This window comes from Ictidomys tridecemlineatus, unplaced genomic scaffold, assembly GCF_052094955.1.
Source record: "Ictidomys tridecemlineatus isolate mIctTri1 unplaced genomic scaffold, mIctTri1.hap1 Scaffold_52, whole genome shotgun sequence".
Taxonomy (NCBI): domain Eukaryota; kingdom Metazoa; phylum Chordata; class Mammalia; order Rodentia; family Sciuridae; genus Ictidomys; species Ictidomys tridecemlineatus.
In genome coordinates, this window is record NW_027523416.1 from 1128677 (window position 1) to 1154024 (window position 25348).

The 25348-nt window shown below is 46.1% G+C and overlaps 1 long non-coding RNA gene and 1 other non-coding gene across 3 annotated transcripts in view; one reads left to right on the forward strand and one right to left on the reverse strand.

Moving 5' to 3' along the window:
• Positions 1–204: 204 nt before the first annotated feature.
• LOC120888018 (uncharacterized) overlaps positions 205–25348 on the forward strand; it is a 59871-nt gene continuing 34727 nt past the window's right edge. Inside the window, exons 1-2 of one of the 2 annotated variants that reach the window (XR_013433404.1) lie at positions 205–454; positions 23266–23432. This is a non-coding gene — a long non-coding RNA (uncharacterized LOC120888018). The remainder of the gene's footprint in view (positions 455–23265; positions 23433–25348) is intronic. The other variant, XR_013433403.1, reaches the window with a different exon arrangement.
• Positions 17010–17115, reverse strand: LOC144373906 (U6 spliceosomal RNA). Its single transcript, XR_013433467.1, has one exon. It is a non-coding gene; the product is annotated as a U6 spliceosomal RNA (small nuclear RNA).

Genomic DNA, 25348 nt, shown 5'->3' on the forward strand with positions numbered 1-25348 from the left:
CCAAGACTCCCGCGCCCCGCACCGGACACCACACAGCCTCTCCCGACTCCTCCTACCCTCAAAGCCAGTCTCGGCAGGTCTGGACTCTGCACCCCGAAGCCCGAGGCTGGAGACCGCCCGCACCGGCCCCTCCGAGGTCCCCAGGCAGCCCTGGCCTCGAGCTCCCGGCGTGTGATTGGCTGCGCCGCCCGGGCCCGGGCTCCCGCGCCCCGCCATTGGCCCGCGGCGGACCCCGCCTTCCTGGGAGTGGGCGCCGGAGCCGCACGCTCGCCGTCGGGGAGCTAGGCGCACGCGGCTGGGGTCAGCCAGCCGCGCTGTCCAGCTGCGCAGAGCGCTGGGAGCCAGAGCCCGAGTCGGAGCCGGAGCCGCCAGCCGGAGCCGCCAGCCGGAGCCGCCAGCCGGAAGCCGCGAGCCTGGAGCTCGAGCCAGGCCGGAGCCGAGCACGCGCGCTATGGTGAGTGCGGTTCTAGCCTGCGCACTGTTCCGGTCCAGCCTCCGCGGTCTCTGCCGGCCGCCGCGGTTGGCACCCGGGCCCGCCCGACTCGCGGGGGCTGGGCGCCCGCTGCAGTGCAGCCCCCGCTCGGCCCTCGGGAGCGTGGAGCGGAGGGGCGCCCGGGCAGGGCTCGGCTCGCCCCGGTCCCCACGCCCCGCGCTGGCTTCATGGCCTGAGGCCGGTCGTGCGGAGCTTGGTTCTGGGCAGTTGGGCCGGGCTGGGTGGGGAGGACTCGCGGTGGCCGGTTCGGCTTGGGGACCGTTGGTGCGGCCTGATTTGGGGCATCTGGAAGTCCTTTCACCCTGCTTGGCGTACAGACCCTTGGCAGCGGGCTGGGTCGGGTTTGAGGGTGGTGGTGATTCCGAGGCTCTGAATCCACCTGGACCTGAGTGTCTGGAAAGCTGGGGGCGTTCTGGGGCTCCATTGGGAAGTAGTGTGTGGCTGCACCGTGAGATTCGCAGGGCTAGACTGGGACACTCCGAGACTGCTGATCCCGCTGTGGCATAAGGGTTGGTGATTGTGGCCAGGCCAGGATGGAGGCTGCCAGAGACCAGGGGCACTTGGAGGCTCCACGTCCAGAGGTCTGGTCTCCCCAGCGTCTCCCAGCAAGTCTTCAGAGGAGGGGCCAGGTGCTGGCAGGGATGGGCAGAGGCACCAGAGAAAAGGGGGACCCAGGGGAGGAAGTTTCATGGGGGTCTCTGAAGCCCTCAGGGAAATCCTTTTGGTCCAGGCTGATCCAACATGGTCCTTGACTGGAGGGAGTTGGCTCCGCCCAGAGCCAAGGCCTCTGGTCACCTCTCCAGGGCCTGGAGATTTCCTCTCCATTACCAGGAAGAGGCCACCTACTTCTCTTTGGCCCTTTTCCAATGGACAAGTCCCTCTGATTCTGTCGCCTACCAGTAGATTCTGTGCCTTCTGCAGTAGGCACAAGGCAACAGATCAGGCCCCAGGAGAGCAGGTGCCAGTGATGGTGGATGCCAGTCCCAGGGATGCAGCTCTTCTATTTCTCTTGTGATGCTGCTGCCAAGACTGAGGGGCACATTGGGAACAGCTGAAGAGCCCCCAGTTACTACCCAGGACCACTCCCTGCTCTGCTCAGCTCCAAGAGACTCCTTACAAACTCCCTTTCCCTGTCAGTCACTTCTAGAATTTTCTTCCTTATGCACCAACTAGAATCTTCCTCCTGTGTACCACCACCTACCTCTTTAGAGAACTGTGGCTTTATTCTACCTGCCAGAGCACCCAGACACGGTCTTGGACTCCATGTACCTCTGATTTAAGATTCCCACAGGAATGCTCTGCTTGGTCAGTTTCACTGTTAGGGTGCATTACCCGGGGACCAGCACTTGATTCAAAGTCTTAAAATATGAGTCATAAAAGAGGGTAAGTCTGTGAGATCATGTCACCCATTGTGCCTTCAAGCCCACTCTGACCTAAGTTACATGGAAGGAAGTCTTTTTTCCTCCTTAAAAACCATCATAAAGAGGAAGAGGGAGAGGTCCCCACCTTATCTTGGTGACACTTTCTAGAACCTCACATCTGAGAAGCCTCCCAGCCCATCAGGAAGATTCCAGATTCTGGCATCAAACAGTTCTGGGTTCGAGTTCCAGCTCCTCTACTTCCCCACAGGGACTTTGGTCAAGTTGCACCATTTTCCCTGGGTTACAACTTGGCTCATCAATGACACGAGATGATAAGTCTTATCTTCTAGGGATGACTTGGAAATTGGTTGAGATAACCCAAGTGAGAATGTTTTGCTTGGATATAGCTTAGTTTCCTTACTTTTACAACCTTGAGCTCAGGTTGGGAAGTTCTACCTAATGTCTGACCTGTTTGAAAGTCTGGAAGAAGGATTAATGTTTATCATGATATGAGGAGAAGAGTACAGTGATATGTAGATAATATTTTGTGTGTCATTCAACAGAGATTTATTGAGCACTTATTATATACCAAACCTTGTGCAGGGGAAGAAAAAACTGAAATACCATGTTAAGGGAGCGTCCACGAGTCCTTCAATGTCTACCTGGTCCTCAGGCTATGTGGCAAGTCCTTAGGAGAGGTGGCAGTATCACACCAGGAGAGGGCTGACTTCTGGCTGGAGAGATGAGAGAAGGCATCACTGAGCAGGTGGCATGTGAATTGGAAAATTCATCCCAGTTCAGGGACCTGGGTGACATAGGAGCTGAGTGACATGGAACTCTGAAAGCCCAGGATGGAGCTGGCCTGGCAAGTGTGTGAGGGAGCCGGGAAGAGGGGGGGAAACAGGTAGAGGGGCACAGGGGCAGAGAGCAGGCTGCAGCAGGCTGAGTGGAGGCCCCAGGGTGGATCCTTGACACACCACCTGTGATTGGGGTGGGGCTGATGCCAGGCTTCCTTGGCCCCTGTCATTTAGCTCTCCCCCAAACAGGGGTCCCTGGGCCATCATTCCTGAGGTGGGGGAGATTCAGGACTGCCACAGCGTTTGCCCCTGATCTCCTGCTCTGTGGACACTGAAGTCTAGTGCCCTTCCCCTCCAGTGTGGCCAAGGTCCCCCTGGCCCCTGGGTCCTGATGGGGCTCCTTGGCAGACCGTGTGGGCTCCTTCCTGCTCTGCTGCCCGACTCCCCCAAGCTCCGCTCCCCACCAGGTCTCTCCCCCGTGGCAGGGAGTCAGCACTGATCTTAAAACTCAGTGGAGGGCCTGGGCTGGGGCTCCCCGGGTTCCAGCCTCAGCACCACCTAAAAATAAATAAAATACAGGCATAAAAATATAATAACAGTATTAAAAAGGAAAAAAAACCAGTGGACCCACCTCACCTCTGTGCAGGCTGGGGATGAGGTGGCTTTTTGTACCCCCTGCCTCTTGCTGTCCTCAGACCACCCAACATCAGGCACAGAGAGGTGTGTGAGGCTGCCAGGGCACAGTGCCAGGACAGGCACCCATCGCCTGGATGTTTGAGACGTGAACCAGACAGGCAGGCTCCGGGGAAGGAGACCAGCCCAGCTTCCCCTCTGCCCACACGGTGCCTTCCCGTTCCCAGCGGGAGCCTGAGAGCTGCAGGTCATCTTTACTCCCAGTGGTGGAATTGAGGACAGGTCCAGGGCCCAAGTTTGAATCCTGTTGAACTACCAACTTGCTGTGTGACCTTGGGTCAGCCACCCTCCCTGTCTGTGCACCTTCCCTACCAAGGGGGGCAGATTGCTCCATTTCTTGGGGTACCATTGTGAGGACACAATGGGTGCGGACACCATTAAAAACACGAGGGGCAAGGTTATCATTTGCAGGTAGGAGGATGGCTGCATGCCAGGCCACAGTCGCGCCTCAGCCACTTGGATGGCCAGCACCTGTCTGGTAACCGGGTTACTCATGTTTCCTTGCATTGCTAGGTTTGGGGTAAGTAAGGATGTTGTCGCTTTGTGTCGAGGGGTGAGCCCTCGTTTCCTGCCAGCAGCCGAGGGCTCACCCCTGGCAGACGAGGAGCAGGGCTCCGGTGCGAAGCCCTGGGGTCAGCGGCAGTGCCCTGGCCTGAGCTGAGATCGTGGCTTAGCTGAAGTCCACGCTCTGGGGTTTATAGGGAGGGGGACCTTCAGCAAATGGTGACGACCTTTTGTGCCTCTGCTCAGTGTCTTTTCAGCTGGCAAGGCCAGTGCCCGGGCCACGGCCAAGGAGCTTCGTTCCTGTATTCACCCAACAAGTGCCTGGCTCAAATGGCGCTGGGGCCGGGGTCAGCATGGAGGGCAGCGGGGTCTCTCTGCCACAGCTGGGGACAGGCCGATGTGGGCAGGAAATGACCAGTGTAGTTACAGTTGCCAAGGAGACATGCGGAGCCAGGGGAGCAGAGAGGGTACCTGAAGGCAGGAATGGTAGGGGGCAGTTAGGAGGCCACGAGAGGGGCCTGGGGGGACACCGGTGGTCGGTCGCTGGGCACTGCCCTGCACCCCCAGGCCACTCCATCACGCTGCCTAGAGGGTCACGAAGACGAGGAGCTGAGGGCCCCTGCAGCCCCTTCCCCTGTGGGCCCCGGCCTCCCCCCCCCAACCTTCCTCACACCAGGACAACACCAAGCGCCAACCAGGGTGTGATGCAGGCCTCCTGCCAGGGTGCGCACATCAGGGAAGCCATCCTGGGGAGGTGGCGGCTGGCGGCAGTGCCCCTAGGTGCTTCACTCATCCACAGATAAGAATGGGGGGCTGTCCGTCCTTCCAGAGCCATGTCAGCAGGCAGTGAGGAGTGGCACCAGTCTCCGCCTGGGCTGCCACCCTGTCTCGGGGCCCTGCAGGTCAGGGTGGCTGGGGTGTCTGCAGGCCTGTCCTGGCCCCTGACAAGCTTAGGAATGGCTCCCCCCCCAGGGCTTGGGGGGATAATATACAGAGGAGCAGATTTCTGGAGAAAATTCAGGGAATCAGCTGAGGGAGGGGCTGCAATCAGGGCCCAAGAGGGAGCTAAGCCCAGAATGCTTCTGCTAAAGGGGGATTGGGAGCCATGGGATGTGTATGGGGGAAGACTGAGGCGTGAAATGAGCACCTACTACACGCCTGCCTGGCACCTGAATGTGCCCTTTGCTGGGCGTGGTGGTGCACTCTATCATCCTGGTGACTTGGGAAGCTGAAGTAGGAGGATCGCAAGTTTGAGGCCAGCTTCTGCAACTAAGCAAGGAACTGTCTCAAAGTAAAAACTGAAAAGGGCTGGGATGAGGATCAGCAGTAGAGGGGCCCTGGGTTGGATTCTCAATCCCTCAAAACAAACAAACAAACAAACGTAATCTCCCTGATCTTTGCACCACCCCCAGGCAGCAGCCACTTTTTGAGTTGTGGAAGCCAAAGGCGAGGCTCAGGAGCCTCTCAGGAGCCAGGGGCTGGCGTGAGGCAGCGCCTGCCACCCCATTCTTCAGAGCCGTGGCCTCACCCCAGGGTGCCACTAGATTTAGTGAAACTCCACTTTCCTGGGAAAGCCCCCCACCCCCACCAGGGGTGAAGCTCTCAGAAGCTAACGGGGTGGACAGTGTGGACGCTGGCCATGCTGAGCTGCTGATTATTTATCTTTGACCTTTGTGCTTGTGACAGTTAGAAAGCCCTTTCGTCTCCATTCACTAAGTGTCTTGGAACCCACTGGCAGGGCCAGGACTCAAACCCAGGCCTGTGACCCCCATCTCCCGGACTCCAGGCCCCCCCAGCTGTGGATGTCCTGGGCTTTCTGACTCTATGACCCTGGCCCACAAGCCTCCTCTCCCCACAGACTCCTTCCCTCCTTGGCTGGGAGAAAGGAGGCGGCAGCCAGGAGGAGTCCAGTTACCGTGTAAACACAGTCATATCAATATTTACCTCTGGCTGGAACCCCAGCCTCCCACCTCCCTGCTGCCTCCCACACCCAGCCAGGTGCACGTGGCCTGCTCCTGGCTCAGGTCTGGCCACTGAGAGTGAGGCCAAGGGTGGGGACCTGCCTTCCAGCCCAAGATGGGTCACTCACCTTTGATGTGACCCTGAACCAAGCACTCTCCCTTCCCGGGCCTCAGTCTTCCCATCTGTAAAATGACACAGCTGGGACGGACCAACGCAAGGGCTGTTTTCAGCAGTGACATGTAGGGGGACGAGCCCAGTGCTGTGGCACAGACTCGAAGCTACGCAGACTGGAGTTGGCCTTGGACCCTGCTGCTTCCTTGCGCTGAGGCTGCGCGCACGCGCTTGACCCCTGGAGACTCGGTTTTCTCATCTGTAAGTGGGATCCCGACGGCACCTGCTTTGGAGGCTGTCGGCTACTTGCCGTACCCAGCAGAGCTCTTGGCACAGGAGAGGAGAGGGACAAATGGTCGTGGTGGTAGTTGTTATTCCAAATAAACATTTTATGACTCTCTGAATCCAGACACTGGGTTGCGTCACTTGGGAATCAGAGCCAAAGGTGGGGACTCTAATCTCAAGCCCTCCTGCCTCTCTGGGACCACAGGCTGGGCTAGGGGATCCCAGGGGTGGAGAAAGACCCCTAGTCAGCACCGCCCCTTTCCCCAGCTGCCCTGTGTTTGGAGTTCCTTCTTATCGGGCTGAGGTCCAGGGCTGAAATGACCTCAGAGATGTGCCCTGAGAGGAGCGAGGGAGGGTAGAGGGAGCGGGAAGGGGAGGAAGGATGCATTTCCTAAGCTGCTATTTCGAGCAAGCTCCTGTTCCCAGGCCTGGAGCGGAGGGTAGCTGTGGGGAGGGACTGGCAGCCCAGAGTGTGGACAGGGCAGGATGGGGACAGGGGACTGCCGAGGTAGTAGGAGTGGGCCTTGGAGGTCTTTTGCAATGGGCCCAAATTCAAACCTGGCTGCGTCACTTTTTGCTGTGTCACTTGGGAAAACGTGTCCCCTCTCTGAATGGTTGCCGCCCGTTTTGTTGGGAGGGTTTCATCTGAAGTGCTTCAGAAGAGCCAGGCTCTGGCTGGCACACGGGGGCTCCATGGCAGTCTGCTGCTGTGGCTGGCGGCCTGCACCTTCCCCAGGGCGGAGTGGTGCGTTCTGCCGGAGAGAGAGGGTACGTCGCAGGCAGCTTGACTGTCCCAAGGGCACACCTGCACACCACTGGACCAAAGTGCAGATCATGTCCCCAATCCCCACGTGGCCCTTCGCCAGTCCCCTGCCCTTGCTGTCCCCTTGGCTGGCCTGGTTTGAAGCGCTGTCTGCCTGGTCCATGCAGCGCACCGATTGTGCCTGGTTTCCTTAGGCAGCAGGTGGCACCGTTTCTGAGGCCCATCCCGGGGGCGTGGGCTCTGGCCTCTGGTCTCTTTAGGCTGAGTGTGTTGGGGGATGGACGTGGCAGTGTCCATGGATGACATTGGGTTGGCCCAGTCTGGTGCTGCTGTGGCCTTCTCGGGGGTCTCCACAGACCTGTAACCCCCATCTCCTGGCACATAGCCAGGAGCAGAAACTGGCCGTTGTGCGGGTGGCCTGAGTCTGACCCTCCCAGGAGCTGCCCAGGATCCCAAGGGGCCATCCATTCTCAGAGCATATGGGTCTCCTCTCTCCTCAGCTAAGTGGGTGCTTGGAGGCAGGCGGGACTCTGAGGGCCTTCCCTGCCCCAGGGCCTCAACCCCACTCCGGCCTTCCTGTCCCCAGTGCCTGGCAGCTCCCAGCTGCATTCTGTCCCATGCTGAGCCTCTGCTTCACCTGGCACTCTCAGGGGTCCTGGCGCTAGAGTCCCCAGCATGGGGCCTACCACTGTTAGGCTCTGTGGCCTTGGGCTGTCCTTCCCCCTCCCCATCCTTGGTCTCCTCCCACCAGGAGGCTGAGGAGTCCCTGGTGTCTGGTGGCCTCCCTCCCTTGGTGCCGATGGCTCCTGCTGACTGCGTTCTTCCGCCGCAGGCTGGAGCAGGTGGCAGGTCCTTAGGAAGTGTGAGCGGTGGACCTGCGGCCTCCTGGGACGCAGCCTGGTGAATGGCTGCCTCCTCACTGTGCTGCTGCTAGGCCTGCGGAGCCCGGGAGGTGAGGGTGGAGCCAGCCAGTCTCTTCATGAGGACCCCTGGGACAGTGGGGCGGGGCTCATGTCCTGGTACCCTCCCTGAGAGCGTCATTGTGGGCCAGTGTCCTGTGGGCAAGAGCCCCCGGATGTGGACACTGCCTTGTGAGGCTCTCCGGAGACCGCCTGGGCACCAGGCCACCTTGGGTTTGAATCCTGCCACCCTCTTGGCCGGGCCCGAGCAGTCCTCTCCACTTCCCTGAGCGACAGCATCCCCTTCTGCCAGGCTGTGGGGACCCAACGAGGCCGCGACTCATTGCTGAGACCAGCGAGTGGGCAGCCAGGTCCCTGCCCCTGGGGAGCTCCATTCCAGGGGAGGAAGCAGGAGGTTAAACGGGAACATCGGCCAGCCAGAAAGAGCACGTCGGAGAGGACAGGACGGTGCCTAGCGAGTGGCAGTGAGGGACGGAGCTGCTCCAGGCGGTGCCAGGGCAGGAGCCAGTGCCTAAGCTGAGAGCCAAGGTCGTGGGACTTCCCAGCAGGAAAAACAGCAAGTGCAGAAGGACGGACCGGGAGCCTGGGTGTTATGGGCGGCGGGAAGGCCCACACAACCAGGCAGAAGCAGTGAGGGGCAGGGAGTGGGAAGAGGTGGGCATGGCGGGGGACCATCAGGGAGGGCCTTCCCTGGAATTGGGGCGGTGGCATTTTGTTCTGAGTGATGGGAAATCACTGGAGGGCGCCAGGGAGATGACTCAGTGTGGACTGTTCCGAGGCCCTGGCTGCCGTGTGGAGCGTGGACTTCAGGGGGCAGCAGTGAGGCGGGGAGGCTGGTGGAGTGAGGGGTGAGCCTGACCTCCACTGTGCACCTGTCCCCAGGGCCAGGAGGCTCCAGCATCTGGAATTTTAGCTACTTCAGGGACAGGAGTGAGGGGACAGGGCCTCCCTCCCAGATGCCTCCAGACATTCCCAGCAACAGGGCAGAGTGGGCAGAAGTTCCCTCCAGAGCCACAGACCTGTCCCCAGACCTCCCCTTGAACTCAGCCTCAGGACTCTTCTAGAGTGACCTCCATCCCACCCTCTCAGCCCCCAGAGACCCAGAGGGCACAGAGCCTGATCCTGCCTCCCCTACTCCTGTGCACCCTGCCTGCTGGGAAGTGGGGAGAGGAAGTCCTGACTGCATGGGGTGGCTGTCCCCTCTGCTCTCTGGGCTGCTACTCCCATGACCAGGGGCAAGGAAATCCTTTGGTTTTGTGGTTCCTGGTGTCCTGGGCTGGTTTGGGCAAAAACCAGTACTTCGTCTTTCCTTGCCCCTGAGTGTCCGGGGTGGTGACTTGGTGTCCTGCTGGGCTTTGGAGAGCAGTGGGCAGGGGAGGGTGGCAGGGGCCACAAGGGCTCACAGGCCTGAGTGGAAATGAGCTTTGGCATCACCCACACTAACTTACTCCTGGAGAGGCTGAGACTCAAAAGGGGAAAGGGACTCTGTCTGAGGCCACATGGCAGGTTAGATGCAGCCAGAAAGTGCCACTTAGTCCCAGCTGGCTGAAGCAGGTGTCCATCTCTGACCCTCAGTTTCCTCCTCTGTGGCCAAGATGAAGCTAAAGCCCTCCTCAGGGTGGCGCTGTGAGCAGTGGCGGGTGGCTTGTGTGGAGTTGAGAAGCTCATGGGCTGGTGTGTGCAGCAGGTGCTCAGTGAATGGGAGCTGAGAATACCAGGGAGGGTCTGTCACCTGAAGCCTGGGAAGAGCTGGGAGGGTGGCTGCCTGCTCGCTCTCCAGTCCCGAGGAGCGCAGGGAGGGCGGGAGGGAGTGAGATCTCCGTCCCTGGTCCATCTGCAGCAGTTTGTTCTGTTTGCTTCCCCGTTATAGGGGGCAGGCCCTTTGCCCAGGCCCTTGACTGCCTCCGTCACCCAGAACATGCACACACGCTCATGTGAGCTGGAGCTATACCCTCAGCGTGAGGCAGACAGGCAAAACTGTCACCCCAGGTAAAGACCGGGTGGCTCTTCTCTTTCTGCATTGGTCCCTCCCTCTTGTCCCCAGTACCAGTTTGTGATCAAGTGGTTAAGATCAGGGACCATGGGGCCAACTTGAACTTCAGCCCTAGATTCCCACTTATCAGCGGGCAGGTGAGTCTCCCTCTGAGCCTGCGGTTTCCCGTCTGTGAAGTGGGGTTGATGGCTTCCCTTGGTGATTGCAAATGTTAAATGAGAAAATATGCCCAGACAGGCCTGGTGCGCTTGGACTCAAAAAAGTGGGCGGCACTAATGACAGATTGGATCCTAAACTCCCTAGGCCCATTCTTCTTTCCATAGCTGCTCTCCCAAGCTTTCTGGGTCACCTCCTGGACCCTCGTGCATTTCTGCACCGCCCCAGCCTGTCTCCTCCCAGCTCTTTCGCATTCTCTGTGCTCTGGCAGATGAGGAGCTGGAGCTCTGGCCCAGCAGCCCCCGTCTGAACTCCCAGATCCCGGGTACCTGAGCAGCCATCGGCAAATTGCTTAAGCCTTGGCCTCTGTTGCTGCATGAACAAAATAGGATCAAACTCAGAGTTGTTTAAATAAATGATCGAAATCTTGTAAGGTGCTAGGATGGGTGCCTGCCCTACAGCAAGTGCCTAATAAATGTTAAGTTATTTGACACTAGGCAGTTTTTCGCTGGACAGAGCCCCTTGCCTTTTCACTCTGATCCCCAGCACCTGGGAAGGGTGGTATCGGCTCACTAGGGATCTGCACTGTGGGCAGTGGAGAATCCATTCCAATAAGACTATGTTTGAGACTTTGGTCAAGGTCACACTGTGAACTTATCTAGTGGGTGGATTGACAGGCTTTTCCCACAACCTTGCACCACTGTGTGCTGGGGACAGGCAGGGGAGGGTGCTGCCCTTACCAAGCTCATATTCTGTGGAAGGATGTAGGGCAGAATGGCCCTGACACCGTTAGAAATGACCAGCCCAGAGTGGGTCAGGTTGCTTCAGATTGGTCTTCCTAGGACCAGTGACACTTGATTCCTAGGTGACACCAACTCTGACTACACTGGGTTTTCCTGCCTCTAGTGTTTATTGGTCTTGGCAGTAATAGAATGGTGTCTGTTCAGTGTTTGCCAAGTACAGAGATAAATATTCTGTAATAAAGTCACTTAATCTTCCCATCAGTCCTACAAGGTGTTTTTTATTATCCTTCCTTTCTTGGTGGGAAACTGAGGGACAGAGCAATTGGTAGAACCTTCTGTCTGTGGGCAGCAGACCCAGACAGGTCCTTAACCCCATGCTCCCACGCCTTCTCTGCAACTGAGCTTTTCATCGTCCCTGATAATGGCCTCGCAGGGACTCTAGAGAGCACTTCACCTGGAGAGATTCCACAGGGTCTTTCTGAGGCCTCCCTCTCGGCTCTGTGGTGAGTTGACGTAGGCCTCAGGAAAGGGAGTCTGACATTCAAACACTGGAAGATACAGAGAGGGTGCAAAGCGCCTAGCTGGGGGAAGGGGAGCTCAGAAGGGGAACGGCTGGGATTCCAGTTGAACCAATACCAGGCACGGGGGGGCCTGGGTCCCCCAGGAAGGCCCAGCCTGTGGGAGAGGTGAACAAGTCAGGGGGGGCATTGCCAAATGGTATTTGGTAAGCAGTGGACAGGAGCCCTCGTGAGGCCCAGTGAGACTGGACAACTAACTGGTGCAGGGAGTCCACGAGTTGGGTCTTGAAGGATGAATAGGGGTTTACCATTCAGGGCAGTTTATCCCAGGGGACTCTGGTCTGTGTTCCCACTCACAGCGGGTGCTCCGCTCCACTGCCCTGCAATGTCTGATCTTGGGAAATGTGACTTCTGTGTCACTCAGTGGGAGCCAAAAGCAGTCCCTGTTCTGTGCCTCATGAATTCCACTCCCAGCGCCGTCTGGCTCACAGGTGTGAGGCACTGGGTTCGATCCTCAGCACAACCTAAAAATAAAAAAATAATCATAAAAAACATTTTTTAAAAGTTAAAAAAAATACCCAAGACTGAGGTGTCCCGAGCACACAGGGCCCTCACCCCTGATATGCCTGTGGCAGGGAGACCCCAGAGCGTTGAGAAATCACTGGTGGCATAGCAAAAGCCTATTTTCTGTGAGTACCAATTATTTAGACAAGAATTTGAACAAGATATGAATCTCTTGAAAGAAAGATTTAGAAAAGTGATAATTTTTAGCTTATTGACATAAGAAATGTTCATATTATGGGGTACCATGTAAAGTTTCAGTATATTCAACACTGTATCATATTACCATCAGGACAGATTTTGAAGCATATTGACCTTATGTCATGGCTTGGATCTATATTGTCCCCTAAGACTAATGTGTTGAAGGCTTGGTTCCTAATGCAGCAATGACCAGAGGTAGGCATTTAAAAAGTGATTGGATCATGAGGACTTTGACTTCCTCATTGATGGATTCATAATTTGATGGCATTTTCTGGGAAGTGGTGGACACCTTAGGAGGTGAGGCCTTGTCGGAGGAAGTGGGTCACTAAGTGTGTCCTTAAAGCGTATACCCTGTCCCTCTCTTACTCTTGTTTTATTTGCTTCCCCATGACTGTAAGACAAGCAGTTATGAACTATCACATTCTCTCTGTTATGACATTCAGTCTTGCCTCCCGTCAAAGAGGTGGGACCAAGTGACCAGGGACTGAAATGTCTGAAACCATGACCCAAAAGGAATCGTTAGTTGTTTTTCTCAGTCATGTTGTCACAGTGATGAAAACCTCCCCAGCACAGCTGAATTTTAAATAAAAGAAATCAAATAAAAGATGTCTGAGTTCCCCAAATATTAAAGCAGGTTTTCTGTTCAGTAGCAGATAACATTTAACTTATAAATCATTGTTGGATATTCCTGTTTCAGGTGCTAATTAAATTTGAATCCCAATACAAATTCATAATATAATAAAAGGTAGTTAGAAAAAGTAAAATGAATCTTAACATGATGCTAATATTTTGAAGCATTGGAAACTTCAGCTAATAAATTATCTTCCAAAAGCATAATTATAACACTTTTGCTGCAAACAGAAGCTTGATGTATATAAAATAAATCTGACTTGGTATCCTGACTATGATGCCAGTGGATCAAGAGCTTAAATACCTTAACACTGATGATGAAGATAATAACTGGTTGGTTGTTTGTCTTTAAAAAAGAAAGGGTCCTGAGTATGGCCAGTTACCCTTCCAACTATGAACTGGCATCCTTTCCTTGTTATGGAGGAAGAACAAACAATTGGTTCTCTTAAGTTGGTTCTCTTTGGCATTTGGGACTGGTAATGTCAATGTAAGTCTATTTTCAGATTTAATTTGCCCCAACCACATGTTATTAGAGTGGTAAATAGTGGCGGTTAGTAAATTAACTTCTTTCAGTATAGATAAACACAATCTGATTTCAGTTAACGCCTTTCCAATGGAAAAATCTGTTTAAAAGTCATGGTATTTCCTCCATGCTGTGCCATAAAAGGAGAAAGTATTGGCTTTCTTTGATGGCTTCAGTTCCAGTCCTGCTTCATTTGGGACAAATAGAGATCATTCCCTAGTTCTTTATCCATTAAGTGAGAGGAATCAAAATGTTCTGTCTGATTTCATGTCTTCAGAGTGAACTTATCACTGGATGCTCACGTAGCAGAAGCTAAACAGTCCCAGTTAATTTGATCTGTCTTTCAGGCTGGCCACCTGCCCTGTTACACAGTTCTCCTCTCATTGACCCTTTAAAATTTATCATGATCTTTAACCCAGTCTGGTCACTGGCTCCCCTGATTTAATACATGCACTGTGTCTTTGCTCTCTTCCTGAGTCCTTGCTCCAGTAACTACTTGTATCAATAAGACCACTTACCTATCAATGACAAAATTATTTCAAATTGTTCTAATGAAAAAAAAATCAGGGAATATTGGTCAATAAGATTTTAAATTTCAAAAGCAATGTTCACTGCAGGACTACTGAGATCCAGCAGCTCAACAATGTCAGTAAGTCTCCTATTGTCTTCTCTTCCTCATTTTCATCTCTGTCATATTAACAATATAAACCCAGGGCTTCCTAAGTTGTAGAGGAGATGGCCACTGTCAGCTCCAGCTGTGTAAACTACTAGCTTACTAGCTCCTTATAGTTCCAACAAAGTTGTAGGCTGGAGGATCATTGGTTCTTATTGGCTTAGTTAAATCACACGATGCTACTTAAAGCACATAGATCATTACTGTCGTATATCAGATACAATTAGGTTGTTCTAACCATAAAAGGCAAACTGGATTCTAGATAATCATAAACATCTACCTACCATCCACCACATGCCTTGTAGGAGAGAGTGTCCTACTCAGCATAGACACTAGATGTTCTCAGTGTTCCTGGGTGTCAATATTTTCAGCTTGAAGAACAAGGAAAAGTGTGTATACTAATGTATGTAGAGACACAGATCTATAAACTTTTTTATATAACTGTATCTAAATTAAGCTAAATGTGAGTTCATATCGTTGTCTTCTACTCTAATTAATTAATTCATGGGACATTACAGTGACTTCCTTTTGCTTACCTGGCACTGAAAAATGTAACCCCCAAATCCACCATCCATATACTTATTTGTTGAATTCCAGCTTTTATATATGATAACATCACAGTCATTAATACATGCACTATATTGGACTGCAGTGCTTATATACAGTTCCTCTTTTCTTTGGTCTTATAGACTTTATTCATTTCCACAGTTACATAGGATAGCACATTTCCCTCACATCAATGAGTTGTTTCATATATTTATGCCACAGCTAGCTTGTTAGTTTATAATTTCATCCTGGATCTCTTTTCCTCCCAAATGATTTTTTTGTACCAGAAATTGAATCCTGGGGCAGTGAGCCACTGATCCACATCCCCAGTCCCCAGGCCCTTTTTTGTAGCACCACTGAGCCCAGCCCTCCCTAGTGATTTTTGGATTTGCATACATTAAGGTTTGCTTTTTCCTTTTTTTTTTTTTTTTTGATATTAGGGATTGAACCTAGAGGCACTTTAAAACTGAGCCATATCCCCAGCCATTTTTATTTTATCTTTTTTATTTTGAAGTGAGAGTAGGATTTCACTAATTTGCTGAGGATCTCTCTAAATTAGCCAGGTGGCCTGGAACTTGTGATCCCCCTGCCTTTCAACCGCATAGTGCCATGTGTGTGCAACTGCAGTATCATACAGACTACATTCATTGCCATAAAACATTGCCCGTAGGCAGCCTATTCATCCATCCTCTGAATGCTTGGCAATCCATAGTTTTTATTATCTTCGCAATAGTTTTGTCTTTTCTGAGAGGTTTCAAATTGTCTTTCTAGACAGGCATCTTTCACTTAGCAATATACATTTAGGATTGATACATGTATTTAATTTTTGTTTCCTTGTCACTTTAAAGATTTCTACTTTTTTTCTATTTATCTCAAATGAGATTTAGCATCTTGAGTATGTGTCTAGGTGATAATTTGGAAGCTTTTCCTGACCAGATTTTACTCAACTTCCTGAACATGTAGGGTAATATTTTGTGATGAAAATATTTTGGGATATTTTCTCACTATTATCTTTTTCAATAATTGTATGTACTTCCTCTATATCTTTTTGGACTCCAATTATATGTACGTTGTGGTGTTTAATATTATCCTATGTGTCTCTGAGGCTTTCCATTTTTTTTTCAATATTTCTATTATTTGAACTATAATTTTCTCTTATTCTTAATTTGATTTCCTACTTTTTCTTCTCTATTAAATATGCCCTCGAGTTCATCTGATATATTTTTCAATTTAATTACTGCATTTTTTAGATCTAATTTTTCCATTGTTGTCTTTTTTTGTAGTTTTCATTTCTCTCTCACAATTTTTCATTCATTCATTATTTGAATGTATCTCTTAGATTACCTTAACATGTTCCTTGTAACATATCTGTATCATGTGCACAGAAATATTTGCTCTAGCTAATATGTGGTCCCCCTTAGAACCATTTTCTATTGCTTTCTTATTTCCAAAGCAGATAAAACATTTTCCTGCATCTCTAAATTCTCAAAAATTTTTGGTTTTGAACTATGCATTACAGAGAGCACATTGTTACAACTTTGCATTCTGTCTTAAAAAAAAGTACTTTTCCTATCTATGAAAATTTTTCATTTATTTTCTTGTTTGTTTATTATTTCCTTAGTTTTTCTATATAATTAGTAGTCAACCAATTATTTGAAGTTAAGTACTTTACACTTTTGTTGCTTGAATTTTGTGGAAGTTGAAGAATACATGTAGATGTATAGGGGATTCATGTTTCCTAGTGCATTCAATATTGCCAGACTCTTTTCCCCTGCATACATGTAATTTAGAAGTCAGATAGAAATGTGTGAAGAGTATATGGCCAGAGCTCTTCTACAGATCTCCTCTCTCCATGTCCGTGATTTAAGTTTCTTACTGTTCTACTACCTGACCCAAACTGAGTCCACCACCTCTTGCTAGCAAATATTTTGAGTTTTTATTGCTCAAGCTGAGAGAGAGACATTCATCAGACAAGAAAGTTATAAATCTGCTATTCCTGTTTAGAATAATAATGACACAATGTGTAGTAAAGACATAAACCAATATGTTTATGTCAGTAAATTACTTATCTTTCTAAAAACATTTTATGTATGTACACACACATTTTGCTTAACAACGTGGATATACTCTGAGACGTGTTGTTAAGTGAACTTGTCTATACATGGACATGATACTCTGCACTTTCCAAAACCTAAATGGTGTGGCCTACTACATGCCTAAGCTAATTAGTCTGTATGGCATGGCCTACTGTTCCTAGGGCCATGATGAACAAAACAACATGAGATTGTATAAAGCACAAGAGAAAGTGATGCCATCAAGAGATGCAATACACATGGAATGTATAAGGCACCACCATCAGAGCTTGCAGAATGTCTTACAGTACACATTTTTAAAAAATGTTTCTATTAGTGCATAATATTTACCCATAATAGTGTTTTGACCTACTCATATATGCATGGAACGTGATTTGCTCCACTTCAGTCCCCAGTGCTTCCTCTCCTTCCCTCCTTCTTCCCCCTATTCCCCTTTCTCTACACTACTAGTATTTTTTCTATTTATTTATTGTTTCTTTAATTAAAAACGTGGAATACTTTACAAATTTGCATGTCATCCTTGTGCAGGGCCCATGTAATCTTCTCTGTATCATTTCAATTTTAGTATATGTGCTGCCAAAGTGAGGATGATGGTCGACATTTTAATGTAAGCAGAAGAGGTACTCTCTAAAATAATGACAACATGCATAGTAAATACATTAGCCAGTAGCATAGTTATTTGTTGTCATTATCAAGTGTTTTTTATTATGCTTTATGTATTGTGCTCTTGTGTGACTGACAGCACAGTAGGTCTGTTACCTTGAGCACTACCACAACATGAGCAATGTTTTGTGCTGTGACCTTGTGATGGCTACAGAGTCACTAGGTGACAGAAATTTTACAGTTCCATGATGATCTTATGGCCCTACCTGGATCATGATTGACCCAGACATTGCAATGTGGCACATGATCATAATAGCAGTGTGGATATGTTAATTTCAATCTGCAAATTTTTCTGCATCTTTCTTTTTCTGTAAGAAATATTTTTACACGCACAAAGACAATTCTAAATTTCTTTGTGTATTTATTTTATCCAATAAATATAAATTAAATTTATGTATTTGATACTTACATATTTAATATTTTTAAAATATTTTGTTATCAAGAAAAATGCCACAACTAGCAACTCACCCCCAATTTTAGCAGCAGTTTTTGAATCAAAAGTTCATAAGTAGTTTGGCTGTTGGTTCTAAGAAGCTGTAGAAGTAATTAGTTCTCCAACCATTCCAAGTCAGGCAGGCCTTCAGTTTTAGTGTCTGGCTTCTTTTACTTTTAATTATGTTTTTGAGTTTCTTTTATATTCTTATGCAAGCATGTATTATCACTTTTTTTCTTCTTAGGGCTGAGTGACATCACATCACATGGAAGTACCAGTTTTGTTTATTGCTTCATCAGCTGATCGGTGTTGGTTTATAAATCATATTGCTGCGAACATTGTGTGTGTTTGTGTGTGTGTGTGTGTGTGTGTGTGTGTGTGTGTGTGTGTGCACTTCCAACTTTTGGATATATACCTAGAATGGAATTGCTAGGTTGTATAGTCACTATTGCTAATCTTATGAGCAATACCATTGATTTCTGTATCTTGATGTATTGACATTACCAAACCATACTTTCAAAATGAAAGCTATTAGCAATGTTACAGGAGTTTTTGTGGAGCAAGCACATTGTTTTTATTTTTCCCACAATTTATTTATTTAGTTTACCCAATAAATGGTCAAGAAACAGAACTGGAAAGAAACAAAAACTAATTACCAATTAAGAAAGTGTATCATTATAGACTCTGATAAGTACCTGAGAAGAAATACTTGCTCCTCCACCTTCAAATCCATTTCTGGGAATAGGGCATTTGATGACTCATTTTCTACCCATTATAGGTAATAGGCGCCTTCTCTGGGGTGTTTTAAGGTTGTGTCAGCTTAAATGAGTTCTGTTGTTTTTGACAATGGTGACAATGTATCTTGTTGTGAGACTAAACCAAACATCTCTTGGAATAAGAAAACCAAAGAACATTGCATTCGATATTATTTTTCTTGATTTCTATGATTTTTCTCACTGGCTGTAAACTAAAGAAAAACATTGCTTTTCTATCTGAAGAACTTTGCTACTTTGCATCAAAGACAATCAGAACTTCATTAAACAATTCAGAATTGTGTACAAAACAACAATGATTTTCTACTGTGATTTTGGCAGCAGTTTTGTGTTGAAATATTTCATCTTTATTTTGATTCAGAGCTTTTGTGCTTTTTGGTTTTGTTCCTTCAAATATGCAGTTTAGGTACAAATGTTTGCAGATGTTCCAAACTTGATTTATTAAAATAGTTTCAGTACAAATCCCCTATGCAATTAAATGCCTATTCATGTGTTCTTTTCAGAATGAAATGTTGTTAACAAATAGCTCTAATATAATAGCATAACAGTTAAGGGAAAACTTGGGTGCAAGTGGCTAATAGGTATGAGCTGGTTTGACTTTTTTTAAAAAGTAGCATAGTTTTGTTTACTCTGATTAAAAAGCACTCTGTGCACACTGTGGAAAATTTAGAAAGGACAGAATAGTACAAAGACTACATGTGGCATTTAATCCCAAACTCAGAAATGAGCATTCTCCTTTGCTATTTGTAGTTTCCAGCATTCTCCTTATTCTTATCTTGAGATTTAGGAATTCAGGGATTTTATTTGGATTCATCTCAATAACCATCTCTTTTATGAATTTTGCCAGAAGAGAATATATGTCACACTGCTTTGGGCTTGATTGTCTTCCTTGAAGCACTTCTTCCTATCCCACTAGGAAAAGAGTCCCACGTGCTTGCTACAGCTGAGCCAGCACGCCCACATCCAGCCTTCTCCTGCTCTGGTTCACCCTCCTTCTCCAACCTCATCACCACTGAATTCTCATCAATCCATGTTTTAGATGTGAGGACTCAAGGAATTACTGCTCTCTTTTTAGTTTAGAAAATGTATTTGTACTTTTACTTTAGTTATTGCTTGTTTACTTTTTTCCTCTCCTCCTGAAATTTGTGATGTGTATTATTTTCATGTGTGAAGCCTATTTTAGATTGCACATATAGTAAGTCAGAGTGAGCAGTATGTTTCTTGCTGTGTGCTGTTTATTTCACTCAGCATGAAGGTTCTCCACGTTGTCATAAATGGCAGCTTCTTGTTAAAGGCTGGTGATGTTACATTGTGTATATATACCAATCTTTCTTTATCTAATCATCTGTGGATGGACACTTGGGTTATTTCCCTTCTTGACCTATTAGGGCTGATGCTTCAATGAACATAGGGGTGCAGATTATCCCTGTGAGGCACTAATCTCATGTGTGTAGAGTACACATATAGAAGACAGACAGCTGGATTATATGGTAGTTATAGTTTTCCTTTTATTTTTGAGGAACCTGTGTATCATTCTTCATTAATAGCTTTACCAGTGCACACTTCCACCAACAGGGTACCATGGCTTTCCTTTCCTGTACCTTCGCCAATACATGTTACTTTTTGTCTTTGGCAGTAGCTAATCCAAGGGTTGTGAGCTGATACTCATTTTGGTTTTGACTTGCATTTTCCTCAAATGCAAAATACTAGCCTAATTGAGTTCTTTTTCATTCATCTTTTGGCCATTTGTATGTCTTTATTGGAAAAAAAATAGTTCCTCAGGTTTTTGTCCATTTTGTAATTATTTTATTTATTTGTTCATTTACTTATGTTATATTGAGTTGTGTGAGCTTGCTATGTGTTTTGGATATTAACTTTTTATCAGATGTATGATTTGTAAATATTTTCTTCTAATCATATGTTGCCTTTTCATTTTCTAGATTGTTTTCTCTGCTGTGCAGAAAAGTTGTAGTCTTGTTTATTTTAGCTTCCATTGATTAAACTTTTGGTGTCATACCCAACAAGTTTTGCAGAGACCTATTCCATGAAAATGATCTGCTGTGTTTTCTTCTAGGAGTTTTATTAAATTTTACTTGTTAGTGTTAATCTAGTTTTACTTGATTTTTAGGTGTGATCTAAGTGTCCAATTTCATTCTTTTCCATATGGGTATTCAGTTTTCCAAGAATCATGCATCAAAGAGTCTGTCCTTTTTCCATTGTGTATTCTTGGTGTCCTTATGAAATCTTCATTGGCCGTGCAGGCCTGGATTCATTTCTGAACTCTGCACTCTGTCTCATTGGCCTGTAGGTCTGAATCATGATGCTTCAGTTACTATGGTTTTGTAATGTAATTTGAAATCGAGAAATGTTTTTCTTCATTTCTTTTTCTCTTGATGGAGATTGTGTTAAATGTGTACATTGCTTTGAGTATTATAGATATTTTAACAATATTGACTTCTCATTCATGAATAAGATTATATTTTCATTAATGTTTCTCTCATTTATTTTCTTTCATAAATATTTCATAGTTTTCAGTGTGTGGATCTTTCACTTCCTCAAATATTCATAATTTTCTGTGTTAAGTCATATAGCATTATTCTTTAGCTTATAAGTATTTTATCATTGTTAATGCTATCATAAGTGGGTTGGTTTTCTTGATTACCCTGTTAGATAAATCACTGTTAATGTATAGAAACAACTGATTTCTATGATGGGGTTTTTAGCATGCAACTATATCAATTCTGTTAATTAACTCTAATTTTCTTGTTAAATATTTAGGGTTTCCTATGTATAAGGATGTGTCATCTGCAAATAGATAATTTTCCTTCCTCAGTCTCCGTTTGCATGCTTTCTATTTCTTTTTCTTATCAGATTCCTCTTTCTGGTACTTTTGCTACTATGTTGAACAGAAGTGTTGGGCACCCTTGCCTTGTACCAGGTCTTAGAGAAAATAACTTTCATTTTTTCCTATTGACTATGAAGTTAATTGTGAGTTTTTTATAAATGTTCTTTATTGTGTGAAGAAATTTTCTGTTTAAATTCCTATTTTGAGTTTTTATCATGAGTGGATGCTTAGCTTTGCAAAATGCTTTTTCTGCATCTATTGAGATGATCAGGTAGTTTTGATCTCCCATTCTCTTAATGTGATATGTCACATAGTTTGATTTGCATATGTTAAACTACCCTTGCATAATAGAGGTAAATCTCGCTTGATCCTGATGCATAACCTTTTAGATTAGTTCCTGCATTTGGTTTGTCAGCATTTATTTAGGGTTTTCTGCAAGTGTGTTTATTCAGGGACTGGTTCTCTTTCCTCATTCCCCACACCCCCAGCTTTGGTACTGGGGCAATTCTGGCCTCTTAAAATGAGTTTGGAAATATTTCCCCCATGGAGAGATCTTTTCTCATTTTGTTTTTATTACTGCAAAATTTACAGCATGACAGTGCTTTAGCTTGCCTACTCCTTGTCTCTCTTTTTTTCTTTTTTTCTGGTCTGAGCTAGAAAGACTGCACTGCAAGTGAATAGTTATATGCTTAGCATTTAAATGAACACAATTAGCTTTGCTAATGACAATTATGCTGAAAGTGTACTTCCATTATTTTCTCATCTGTTTAATGGCAATTTTCAAAATCTAAATGTTTAAGGGGCATTTACATAGCATGTTTGATTAATTTTAATAGCAATTATCATAAGTAAAACAAATTTGTGAATCTGAGCTAGATGCCCTTCCAGGAGCTTTTCAGGAGCTCTTTACACACAAGATTACACAGATTTTATGCTAGTTGAGAGTCAGTCTTTTATCATTTTGATGTAGTGTCCATATATGTTAGTACTGGTCATTTCTGTGTCCTCTCCAAACTCCTCTATTTTTTACTGATTTGACCTTTAACTTTGCAGCAATAGCCTGTGTTCATTAATCAGTCAATGAACTGATACCTTACCCCATAGCTTTGCATGTTAGTAATTCCAGTGCATAATCTCTTTGATTAATCCAGTCAACTGGTGTGGCAAGCCTGTGACAATGTGCCAGGCACTGAAGTAGGTCCCAGAGATGACAGGACCCCTTGCCTTTGCAGATCTTCAGCTCTGTTAACAGACATGAATAATGTACAAAAGGTAGCCTCATCTGGTCCCAGTGAAAACATAGGACTTGAGTGCACACTTAGAGCCACTTATTCCAGACCTGGGGAATAAGAAGAATTGACCTAGAAACTGCTATGCCACTGGTATGTGGAAGAAAATTAGGCAGAGGGGTCCTAAGGAGATGGCAGTGAGTAAGAATAGGAGTTTGGAATGACAAATGGGCAGAGTGCAAAAGACACAAGCTAGTGAGACATTTGGTGACTGAGAAAGCAAAAGAGGGTGGTGGCCTAATCTAAGTTTCTTTAGTGGGGTGAAAACTGGATGGAATCAAGAGTTATTCAGATATCAGAATACTATACAATTTTGCAGTTGATTTAATTGGGAGGAATGAAGAAAGGCATTTGTCTGAACTGTTCAATCATAAAGACCAAGTGAAAAAGGCTTTAATTCACTGATTCTTACCCAGCCTCAAATTTGTTAAATAAGAAGATAAGCAAAATTTACATTTAGTACATAGTACTGGTAGTGCTGATAATCTCAAAAGCTTGGAAACACTGGGATAAAGGACAATGTTCCTGTTGTTCACTTAAGTGACTGAGTAGATCAAATACATTGACTCTGATAAGGACACCAGAAGAGAGGATGGGTGTGGAGAATGTGGAATGGAGAAAACGGTGAAACTGATTTTTGAAACATTGGGGGTCAGCACCTGTTTAGATTTGGAGAGGTGGTTTGCAAGCACCTAGACAGGGAGGATTGATGCTCATGGACACCATCTGATTATAGGTGCAGCCTCGAGAAGCAAGCGGGTGGTGGACTGTGTGTCTAAGAAGGATGATGTTAACAAAAGTCTGAGCAGGAGAGGAGAAGAGGCCTACAGCCATTCAGGTGCCTATGGAAAGAACTTCCTGCAAAGAAGTCTCAGCAAGAGCAGACAGATATTCCTGAAAAAAGTGAGTGACCAGTATGCTATCCATGGTGACAACTCTCCAGAAAATTGAATGAAACATTGAATAGACATTAAATCTTTGCATTTAGCAATAAGATGTTTATGGATAGTGAGCTACATGTGGTAACACATGCCTGTAACCCCAGCTACTTGACAGACTGAGGCAGTAGGCTCCATTGCAAATTCAAGGCCAACTTTGCAACTTGAGGAGACTGTGTCTCCAAATAAAATAAAAATGGATGGGGATGTCACTCAATGTAGAACACCCCTGGATTTGATCCCTATAGCATGGAAAAAAATTTCAGAAGTTTACTTGTGGCAATAATTCAGTTGAGTTTTGGGTAATACAGTCAATTTTAAATGGCTTAAAAGGCTTTATTTTTTTATAAAGTGTATCATAAAAGAGTTGTTTATATTAAATATATAAATATATTTATATTATAAAAGATAATATAACTCAAAAGCAAATCTTTATTGCGTATATTTCAATGGGATCCATGTCTCACCTGTATTTGTATTGAAGTTTTATGACTTGTTCCAGTAATATTAGGGATTCTTGGGTTATTCTTGTTTAACTTAAGATAATAACTTTAATATCTTAAGATAATAGAATTTTACCCAGCATGTAAGTTCAATTTCCATTGGATATTTTGGTGTCCAAGGACTGGTTACTCTCTTCCCCACTAAGTTGCCTCCCAGCCATTAATCACTGCTGATCTTTGATAAATGGGGTTTGCAATCTTTCCTCTTGTAAGAATCCCTCTAAATTAAAATCACCCACAGAAAGCCAATAAGGCTAGTGAATCCCTAAATAAACTGCTTCACTCTCAGTCTCTCTGAAGAGTTAAAATTGTCGGACTAACTTCTGTAAGGCATTTCCTAACAATTTTAGTGTCTGGGCAAGCAAATTCAAATGATCCCAGGTTTGTCTGCAGTTCCAATATTATTATGTTGGAAATAAAACAGGAGTTGTTTCTATAGTGCACTACCTTTATATTCATAGATTAATGTTGCCCTAGAGTCAACCAAAATTGAAATAAAAATGAAACTATTGAAAAAACAACTTTTTATCTGATTTTTTAACAGCTTTAATGTTTTACCTGATTTGTGGAGTAATTATTAATTAAATGAGTACTATAAATATTTTTAAATGCCCAACAGTGTATATGTATAGCAAAATATTCTATTGTCTTTTGTTTGCTTGTTTGTTTGATTTTCAGTCTAGTCTTCAAATCCTTGGTCCTGTTCTCAAGAGCAAATTATTATTGCCATATTCTCTCCATAGCATACATAAAGTTAAGTATGTGTGCATCATGAGTCTTAACACAAACAGGAATAAATTTTCATGTGCTTCAATTTCAAGGAGATTAGACTTCATTTAATATCTTCACATTTTTAAAAGTGTTATAGCCTATGAGTTTATTGTTATTGAATAAATTCTAACATCATAGAAAGATACTAATATACTTGGTCTATGTTAATGACAGCATGGTCATGACAATTACTATTTAGCCATGACATATTATATGTCCAACCCACTGCATTTAATGCTTAATTTGATCTTTACGTCTTCTCTACATGGTAAAGATCATTTGCATTTTTCTATGACAAAACCATGAGATAATTTCCTCAAACTTAATTACCAGTAGCAAACCCTCAAGTCTTTGACTCAAATACATGTTGGTTTCAGATAATAGAAAATATCTCCCAAAAGAATCTGGGATTAAGGGACTCTATCCAGCAAGAACTACAAGGTATTATGAGCAGGACAGATCATAGCCAAAATCACTTCACATACAGTCAAAAAAATGGACAGACAGTAATTTAAAAATCAAAATAAAGGGGAGTAAATAATGTAAAACATATGATCAATGACCAGACTGAACATACCATCAGAATGGCAAGGGCCTCAATCTAGTG